Source organism: Hoplias malabaricus, chromosome 2 (genome assembly GCF_029633855.1).
Source record: "Hoplias malabaricus isolate fHopMal1 chromosome 2, fHopMal1.hap1, whole genome shotgun sequence".
NCBI classification, from domain to species: Eukaryota; Metazoa; Chordata; class Actinopteri; order Characiformes; family Erythrinidae; genus Hoplias; species Hoplias malabaricus.
Window position 1 is genome coordinate 47,573,479 of NC_089801.1, and position 9,482 is coordinate 47,582,960.

Consider the following 9,482-nt stretch of genomic DNA (forward strand, 5'->3'; position numbering starts at 1 on the left):
AGTGACCAAAGGTTTGGCTATAGCAGCCCGGCCGTGTATATTGACCCTGTGGAGCTCCTGGTGAACAGTTCTGGTGGAAACAGGAGAGTTGAGGTGCACATTTAATTCTGCCATGATTTGGGCAGCCGTGGTTTTATGTTTTTTGGATACAATTGGTCATAGATGCGCCAGCAAGATGTGCACCAACAATTTGTCCTCTTTTGAACTCTGGTATGTCACCCATAATGTTGTGTGCATTGCAATATTTTGAGCAAAACTGTGCTCTTACCCTGCTAATTGAACCTTCACACTCTGCTCTTCCTGGTGCAATGTGCAGTTAATGAAGATTGGCCACCAGGCTGGTCCAATTTAGCCATGAAACCTCCCATACTAAAATGACAGGTGTTTCAGTTTCATTGTCCAACCCCTGTACATATATTTCATTATTTGAAGTTATGTAATAACATAATTTTGGGAGTAGGACCATGCCCGAACTCCTCCTCTCAGCCTTATATATACGCCGCAAATTCACGTCATTTCCGCGTCAGAAAAATTTGCTTCATTTAGTTCAGGGGATGGATCTCGATTCGACTGCTTCACTAAGTCAGCTCGCTCCACTTCGCTGAGGCATTCCTGCTGATCCCCATATTCGGCTATTATCAAACCCTCCGAGCCTCCTGTTTTAAAAAAACTTGCTATGGTGCTGCCCGGTATCTGAAGTTACGTACGGCCGTTGTCGCACCTGCAACTGCTTCGACTGTTCTATGGTCTTACCCACTCCAGATCAGTGCTCTGCTCTCTTGCTTCTCCTCCCACTGCAATCGGCCTCCTGAGCGACCCCCCCGCATCTGCCTCAGACGCTGGCACACGGCTTTGAGCCTCCCCTTACCTTCATCTCTGGCTATGCTGCTACGGGACTGCCTCGTGTTTGGGGAATACAGCAATACAGCCTCGGCGCTCCAGTAACATGCTCTGAAACAATGGCGTTCCCTTTGCTCACTCAGCTAAAGAAAGAAACCCATCTGCCGGTGTACGGAGCCCCTGCGTAGCAATGCGATGACGTCACAACCTCTATAATCTTTGCTATCTCACAGGTCAGTGCCTTAGAGGGCTGTTTTGATAATAATATAATTACCTGTGCTGCATTAGATAATGGCTGGGAATCTGCAATATTCATGCACATCACCAGGGCACTAGTTCACCTACACTGCTTGCCAAGATGGTCCTATCTGAAATGTTAGAAAAGAAAGCAAGCAACATGTTTAAGCCTTAATTCTGAATCGGCTCCTCCTTCCCTCTGAATACTGCCTTGATTGACAGCATTGCACCCATTTAGACACAGCCCTCCTTGCTCGTTTCGTTCTCTCTTATCCTCTCTACACATCATCCCAACCCCTCCCTTTATCTTCCTCTACATCTGTCTCTATGCATCATCCCACCCCTCCCTGCGTCATCCCACCCCTCCCTTCATCATCCCACCACTCACTTTATCATCCCACCCCTACCTTTATCATCCCACCTCTTCCCCCCTTGCAGTCGCAGCTGCATGCCTCAGACCTTCTAGCCCGCAGCCCTCTATAGGTGCTGCAGTGGGCCTGTCTCCTGTCCAGCGTTCTGGGCACTCGACCCCCTCTACTCTACGTAGGTCTACTCTGCACATCATCCCACCCCTCCCTTTATCATCCCTCCTCTTTCTCTTTTGCAGCCACAGCTGCATGCGTCAGACCTTCTAGCCCGCACCCCTCTATAGGCGCTGCGGCGGGCCTGTCTCCTGTCCAGCGCTCTGGGCACTCGAAACAGTCTCCTCGCTGCATGGCTTCCTCATTGCTGATTCATTTTCATTTCACCCACCCATCCCCCTTTCTTCGTCCCACCCTCTACCCCACGGCAGCTGCTCCTCTATGCATCATACTTTCCAGCTCGCACCCCCTCTACAGGTTGCTGTTATGGGCCTGCCTCCTGCCTGGCCCTCTGGGCACTCTATGCAGTCTCCTTGCTGCACAGCTTCCTCATCCTAGATTTGCTCTCATCCTATCGTTTCATTCTCCCAGCCTCTACACCAGTAGCTCGTGCACACTCATCCCAACCTCTTCAATTTGTGGCCATGCCATACCTTGCCTTTAACTTTACAATTCCCTCTTTTCTATTTAGGTGCTGCTGCTATTTTCTATTTAGGTGCCCTCATCCTGACTCCTCTGCTGCTGTGCTCCTCCCACCCTCCGGCTTCCAGTTTGTACTCTTTTCAGATGCTGCTGTGAACTATCGTACCGTACCCTCCTCTGTGCTGCCTTGCTGCTCACACTCTACAGCTTCTAGCTTCTGCTCTGTTTTCTGGTGCTTATTGCTGCTGTACTACTCCCGGTCTCTGACTTTCCAGCTCATCGTCTTCTCGGGTGCTGTTAAAGGCCATGTCCTAATCCAATCTCCTTTTCGGCTGCCCACACTCCGCCTCTTCCTTTACAGCGCACCCTCTATCCTAATGTGGGCCTTCATCCTAATCCGTGGTTTCGCTGCATCCTGCTTTAGAGTGCTCCTCTCTCATGCCACGGACCTTCGTCCCAAACCCATAGCTTTACAGCCACACCGCCCGCCTCCAACTTCACAGCGTGCACTCTCTCCTCAGAAACTGCAGAAACTCACTCATCCCTATGCCTTCCCCTCACAGACAAACAGCGCCCTGCGTCCACTGTACGGCTTGCACTCTCTCCTGCTGGGTCTTACTTTCTGCCTCTCTGCTTGCAGCTAAGCTTCTCCTAGCGACTGCACCTCACCCTGCCTCTTATGGTACTGTTCGCCCTGATTCCTCCAGCAGCTGCCAGCTTTCAACCTGACCTCTCTGAGCCCGAAGTACCAGCTTATGCTCTCTTCTCAGGTGTTGCCTTGGACCAGTTCCTCTACCCAGCACTAAGGCACTTCACGCCACCTCAAATTCAATTCACCCTCTCACATGCAGCCTTGTCGCTCTCGGCTTCTAACTTTACAACTCATGCCACTAAGGACCTTCATCTTTCATCTCTCTGCTAGCAACTGCACCTCACCCTGCCTCCTATGGTACCGTTCGCATTGATTCCTCCAGGTGCTGTGGGCCTTCAACCTGTCCTCTTATCTTCACAACCATGATGCTCCTAGCCCCTAAGTTCCAGTTATGCTCTATCCTCAGGTGTTACCTTGAACCAGCACTCAGGCACTTGACGCCACCTCAGTTTCAGTTCACCTTCTTACATGCTGCCTCTGGCACCTGTTTTTCATCACCATCTAGGCATTTTCACTATCTTTGAGTCAACTTTTTACCTTGCCCCCTTGCTTGAGCTCCTCAGCACCTTTGGTGTTGTCTCTTTTAGAGTTTTCTCCCATGTGATAAAATGACTTCTTCTATCTCGCCATTCCTGCGGTGCTAACCCTTTTTGGGCTTCTTGGCCTCATCTGTCATTCCTCTAGATCACCCTTCCGTTCTCAATTCCCTCTATCCATTGGAAAGGCACCACCAGGGCACACCTGCCAATGAAGGACATCTCGCTTTATTAATGCTGCCCCTCTGTAGTGCTTGACTTCAAGGCTGCTACCAATCCATTTCCCACCTATTGTTGCCAGCCTCAGACCCCTCACCATTATCCAACCATCATCAATTACACTGGACTTAGCAACACTCTGTCCAATGCATCCAGTCTGATGCATCATGCTGGCTCCAGATTAATGTCGCTATTATTGTTACACTGTAACTTAATGACATTTAGCTGGTAATACTTTAAAATTATATTAGTAGTTGATCAATTTGATTTCTGCCGACGCAATGATCTTGGCCATCTTAAGACCAACTCTGACTCTATCGCATTTCACAATCATTTCCCCTTTACCACTGCGGCATTTGAATACTCAAATTACCATTCATGCTAGAATTTCTGTCATCATAATCAATAAAGGACATTCAACTTACTCAGCCTAATGCTATTTCTCTACCATCTCATATGACACAGTCATGCACCAGTTTATTAAAAGTAGTATTCATCGACTCACTAAGCCCTTTCATTTACCTACACACAATCCAGGACACCAATCAAACCCTTGACCAGAGTACCTGAACCTGTCCATTCTCTAGTGCTTAATGACCAGCATTCCTGTAAATTTTTGGGGGTCCGGCTTCATAAGCATTCTTAGCCTCCTCAGTCCCGAGAGAGGACACGTCAAAAACAAATGATATTTTGCTAAGAAATATGTTTACTGCAGCCATTTAAAAGTCACAACACAATTAATTGCATGGAGACATGGAGACTTTAAGATATTCAGTGTCCAGTATACTGGACATTTGGAATTAAGGGCATAGACTGCACATGAGTTTGAAAACTTCAACTATTTATTACTACTAACACAGGATCCAAAGCAAGTGTATTTTCTATGTTAAGTGTTAGGGGAATCATGTAATACATTTTTACAGTACAAATTACATACTAATATGGAAGTACATATAAACATTTTGCAGTACATTTCCATTAGTTTAAAACAACTGATTATCTTATTAATTTTCCTCATTTATCACTATTCAAGTCAACACATTAAGCATCTTTCTTCTATTTTTTTCTTTAATTTCTCTTTATTTTCATATAATCCATGCAGTATGCACTAAATGTATTTCATTCAAATTTGTTAATAAAATATAGAATTACTAAAACCTTTGGTCAAAATATTCAGCATGTCAGTTTTGCTCACATTTACTTTTCCCTTTCTATTTACACAATTTGTTTTAGAATACAAACATTTCTTCCACCAAAATCTTTTAGAATTATTGAACACTACAAAGACATTCAACATGACAATGCAGCTAATGAATTATGCGCATAAAACTCACATGACACTTGTTTTCAGTCACTTTCTTTAACGGGAAATTTTGTGAAACTCATAAAAGCAGTTTCGGTCAGCTTGAATACACAGAAAAACATTGCATTTGGATCAGTTCATTTTTTCTTGCAACCAGGGTTCCTGCAAACTTTGAAAGCTGGTGCTTTCCTTACCCACCATTGGCAAATGCTCTGCCCCACTCTGTCTAACATCCCAGTTTGGCACAGGCTGACATGCATTGTGCATGGAGACAGGAGGCAGAAGAGTAGCTGTGAGCTCATCCATGCTCCTCCTCTTTTGACCCCTACTGAACACCAGACATTCCCCAACATAAAGACGGAAATCCAAATCTAAGGTGTCTTTTTTGGCAATGCCAAAGTATTCACAATCCTGAACATATTCAACCCATGAATTCACAAGGGCCAAATCCACAAAATGAAAAAATACATGCACTGGCCACTTCTTGGTTTGAGTGCTAATCCTGTATAATGAAATCTTTCGATTGCAGAGGTCTACTCCACCCATATTTTGGTTGTATGCACCAACAATGTGTGGCCTTTTAACATCTATGTAGGATTTGCCTTTTTTTGAGTAGCGTCTAATTGTCATGTTTGGTTGTGATCCATGGATTGTGGATGTCATTACAACAGACCTGTTGTCCATCCATTTTACAACACACAACGTTTAATTGTGCCTTACCAGTACATGGCCTTCCTTTTTCAGTGTACTGTAGGTGGGCAGGTGTTGTATTGGTAACCTGTTTGTCATGATGGTGCCTGTTGCTAACAGCCCTTTTTCTCTTAACTTGTCAAGCAGTGGGATGCTTGTGAAGTACCTGTCAAAGTACACAGGTAGAGTTTCCACAAGTTTCATGACAACTGAGCCACCTATGCCAATGGTTTCTCTGGGTTAGCATCGGGCCAGGTTGTTGCACCTTGATAGATAAAAAAATCAAGTACACATCCTCTGGGTGAAGCTAGAATGTAATTCTTCAAGCCAACTGGGTTTGGATTGCCTGGGACATATTATCGAAGAGCTGTGGCCCCAGAGAAGGGAATCATTTGCTCATCTATTGCAACTTTTTTGCCCTTGGTAACTTCAGGCAGGTTTCTTGAAATTTCTTTATAATTGGTGCAACTTTCCACAATCTGTTGGTTTTTTTTTTTGCTCATCAACACAGACATCCAAATTGTTGACAAAATGCAAATTGTTTCTCAATTTGTAGACCCTGTCCCTTGGGATCTGAGTAACGGCTTGAATTTGTACTACTGGTTTGTAACACAATCTAATGCGTGGTAAATGCGAGCATCCCAGCACAATGTGCCACCCAACCAGTTGTCTGATTTCAGACTGTGATGTTTTGAGCCGTGTATCATTTTGCAAAGCTCATATGTTAGTTTGGTCACTAACTAGACCCCAAAATTCATCATCAAAGTACTGTTGAATGTAGTTCTGAGGTGTCCAGTGTTCTCTTGTCTGCATCAGGTGTGTACTGTGGATCCACATATGCTGGAACATCAAAAGGTTTGAATGCTGCATGCTTGAATAAGTGCCTTGATTATTCAGACTGTTCAGCTTCCTGTAAAATATTTCATAAGGACCACCTTAATTTAAAAACAATATTTACAATTACAACTATACAGTGCAATTATAGTTATATATAATTAGTGTAACTATACACCCATTTGTTTCTCATGCTTTAAGTGCAGTCTTAGGTTAAATAAAAATTTCCATTAAAATGTATTAAAATCACAATGCCTTTTATTTTAACATTAAGCTAAGTTTTATTTAAGTTACCTCTTCTTTTTTATCTGGCATGTCCTCAGAATCACTGGAGTCCCTATCACTTTCCCCATCCTATGTATATTCATCCTCACTACTCTAAACACTGCAGTCACTATCATCTAGTAACTGAAGAACATCTACTGTTAGGCCTAAACACACATGAGAAGATAAGCACAACAGGAAATCTATGACCAATCATGTAATATAGATCATTAGATGCACATACTCGCTATACATAGAATGCTAAAGTCAGCAACATTCCATAGACTAATTCCAAATGTCCATATAGCTGGACATAAATGTTTCGCTCGAAATTTGGCACTGTGAAAATAACTTTCCATTGTTGGTATAATTATTTTTCGTATCAGTATATGTCTAAAATAACATATGTACAAAGACTTTTCAATGTGGAATAATGAAGAAAAACGTTTGGTCACGAAGGTGGGGTGCGTCTTTCTCAGGAGCTGCCATTTCCAGGACTATTTTCGACAACCAACCAAAAAAACCTAAACGTACTTGACCAACCAATAGAAAGCCGTAGTTGGGCAGAAACCCGTAAAAGTGGGTGGGACGTTGAAAAAATTAGGAAAGGAAAAAAATGTCCAGCATACTGGATGTTTGGAATGAGGAGGACCATGAACTCCTCCCCAAAGACTTCTGAGTTCACCTCCCCGTTTCAGCCTCTACGGGCGTGGTCCGTACTAGCCAAAATAAATAAATATTGATATCTCCTCCACTCAAGCACATACACAAATACATGTTTCATTAGATATCTGTAGATATCTAATGATAATTGTATTTTTGTGATAAAAATAATTTTGATTGAAAAACATTCATTTATTTATATGTTGTCTCACCCTCCCCTCTCCCAAACACACACACACACACTCACAAGTCCTTACACACATATACAGATGCCACCCCTAACGCGCATGCGCACACATACACAGCAACAGTCCGACCCCGCCCACATTTGTATTTTCAATATTGTGCTAACTTGTATATTTATTGTATATAACAATACATTTTTCAGTTTATGTTTTAAAAGTTGTATTTATAATTAATCAAATAATTCCACACTTCAAGCACATACAAAAATACATATGTTTCTTTATATAATAATTACCGGACCCTTCTTATGTTTAATTGTATATTAGTGATAAATCAATTTTGATTTAAAAACATTCATTCATTTACATCCCTTCCCTCAAGCATGTACACAAGTACATATATGCTTCATTATATATAAATATTATCCGACTCAACTACATATGTACTGATTGTTATTTCAATATTGTATTTAATTATTACATTAAATATATTATTTATTATGTCATTATATTGATTTAAAACAGGAGCTACAAAAAAATTATAGTTAGAAAAACTAAAACCTTTAAAATTGATAAAATTTTGGATGAGAAAATAGCTAAGGCTATCTCTCTTAGATTGGTGTTTTTGTAGCGAACCGAGTGTCTGAGATTTTAAAGGTTTCTAGGGCCTCCCAGTGGAGGTATGTGAACACAACACACAACCCCGCAGACCTTGCTTCCAGGAGTATGAGGGCAGGGCCCTTTTTATTTAACACTGAATGGATATCTGGTCCTGCATTTTTTATGCAGCCAGTAAACCCAGAGAACTTGCAGGAACTCACACATGAAGACCCTGAAGTCATAGTGTCTGCCATGGTGGTCCATTGACTGATTTGATTAGTTGTACCTTTTCTTAGACACGCCTCGTCAGGGCGATGGGTTGGATCCTGAGGTTCAAGACATTGTTTTTGCATCGTGGAAAGGACAAGGCACATTTTCAGCCTTTATCTGATGCAACTCAGTGTAAGGATGCTCATTGCAGGGTGGAATTCCGTAATGGTTTTCTCTCATTGGAAGAGATTAAGGATGCTGAGATGCAAATAATAAGGTTATGTCAGCGGCAAAGGTATGCTGAAGAAATCTTCTGTCTCCAAAGGGGAGAGACAGTGAAACGAAGCAACTACATCTATAAGTTGAATCCTGTTTTAGAGGATGATGTGTTCAGAGTTGGCGGACATCTTAGTAGGGCTATTATGTCAGATAATTCTAAACATCTTGCTATAATTGCTAAGGATTTTCATATTTCTAATCTCATTTTACAGCATATCCATAAAGAGGTGGGTCATAATGGTAGGAACCATATTCTCTCAAGGCTGCATCAGAAATATTGGATTCCTGGTGCGGGCACCTTGATAAGAGGCATCATGTCAAAGTGTATGGTCTGCAGACGGCTTCATGGATTCTTATGCCAGCAGCAAATGGCTGACTTGCCTGAAAGTAGAGTGACCCCTGAGAAACCTCCCTTTTGTTTTGTTGGAGTGAATTATTTTGGCCCATTTGAAATAAAGCATGGCAGAAGTATTGTGAAGAGTTATGGAGCCATCTTTACGTGTTTGGCGATTAGAGCTGTACATATTGAGGTTGTCTCATCTCTTGATACTGACTCTTTTATTAACGCCTTACTTCATTGCGAGACGAGGCCAGGTTCAAGAACTGCATTCCGACAATGGTACCAACTTTGTGGGGGCAGAGCATGAGCTGAGACGAGCTATGGAAGAGTGGAATCAGGAAAGGATTGCTGATGCATTGGCTTTAAAGGGGGTTAAATGGATCTTCAACCGTCCAACTGGACTTAGTCTTGGATCAGAAATGTGTATCATTGTTCTTGATGTTTTTTCTCAATCTAATAAATGAATAAAATAAAATATTTATTTAAACAAAATGAAATATATAATAATATTCATAAATTAAAGGTACTTTTCTTGATAAACAACAGAATGTCATTTATTACCTGCAGATTGTGTTCAAGTTGGAGCTGAATTCAAGATATTAGCCGCGTCGCTCTCAGCTGTTTTT

At 42.3% G+C, this 9,482-nt stretch overlaps 1 pseudogene; it reads right to left on the reverse strand.

Moving 5' to 3' along the window:
- Nucleotides 1-4,923: 4,923 nt before the first annotated feature.
- Nucleotides 4,924-6,001, reverse strand: LOC136676944 (uncharacterized; annotated as a pseudogene).
- Nucleotides 6,002-9,482: the final 3,481 nt, after the last annotated feature.